A 1277-nucleotide genomic window follows, 5' to 3' on the forward strand; every position below is an offset into this window, starting at 1 on the left:
ACAGTCCGGCCCTACGAGACGGTGATTTTCTCGACCCCTTGAGGTCCGAGGTCGATCCCGCTGCACAGATTCATGCGCCAGGGCCTCCTACAGACAATGCACTTTGATTTATTGCGTTATCTCTAATAGCACCCGAGATATAACCAGATATATATTGGATTTTTCCTTGACCCTGACAGTCCGGCCCAATGTTTCGATGGTTTTCTCGGACCCTCGTGGTTCGAGGTCGATCCCGCTGCACAGATTCATACGCCGGGGCCTCCTATAGATAATTCACTTTGGTTTATTGCGCTATCTCTAATAGCACCCGAGATATCACCAGATATATATTGAATTTTTCCCCGACCCTGAGTGTCCGGCCCCATGTGTCGGTGGTTTTCTCGGCCCCTAGTCGTCCGAGGTCGATCCCGCTGCACAGATTCATGCGCCAGGGCCTCCTACAGACAATGCACGTTGATTTATTGCGCTATCTGTAATAGCACCCGAGATATCACCAGATATATATTGGATTTTTCCCTGACCCTGACAGTTCGGCCCCATGAGACGGTGATTTTCTCGGCCCCTGGTGGTCCGAGGTCGATCTCGCTGCACAGATTCATGGGCCAGGGCCTCCTGCAGACAATGCACTTTGGTTTAATATGCTATGTCTAATCGCACCCGAGATATCACCAGATATATATTGGATTTTTCCCTGACCCTGAGTGTCCTGCCCCATGAGACGGTAGTTTTCTCGGCCGCTAGTGGTGCGAGGCCGTTCCCAGTGCACAGATTCATGCGCCAGGGCGTCCTGCAGACAATGCACTTTGATTTATTTCGCTATGTCTAATAGCAACCGAGATATCACCAGATATATATTGGATTTTTCCCTGACCCTGACAGTCCGGCCCCACGAGACGGTGATTTTCCCGACCCCTTGAGGTCCGAGGTCGATCCCGCTGCACAGATTCATGCGCCAGGGCCTCCTACAGACAATGCACTTTGATTTATTGCGTTATCTCTAATAGCACCCGAGATATAACCAGATATATATTGGATTTTTCCTTGACCCTGACAGTCCGGCCCAATGTTTCGATGGTTTTCTCGGTCCCTCGTGGTCCGAGGTCGATCCCGCTGCACAGATTCATACGCCGAGGCCTCCTATAGATAATTCACTTTGGTTTATTGCGCTATCTCTAATAGCACCCGAGATATCACCAGATATATATTGGATTTATACCTGACCCTGACAGTCCGACCCCATGAGACGGTGGTTTTCTCGGCCCCTGGTGGTTCGAGGT

The sequence above is a fragment of the Nomia melanderi genome, unplaced genomic scaffold (genome assembly GCF_051020985.1).
Source record: "Nomia melanderi isolate GNS246 unplaced genomic scaffold, iyNomMela1 scaffold0026, whole genome shotgun sequence".
NCBI classification, from domain to species: domain Eukaryota; kingdom Metazoa; phylum Arthropoda; class Insecta; order Hymenoptera; family Halictidae; genus Nomia; species Nomia melanderi.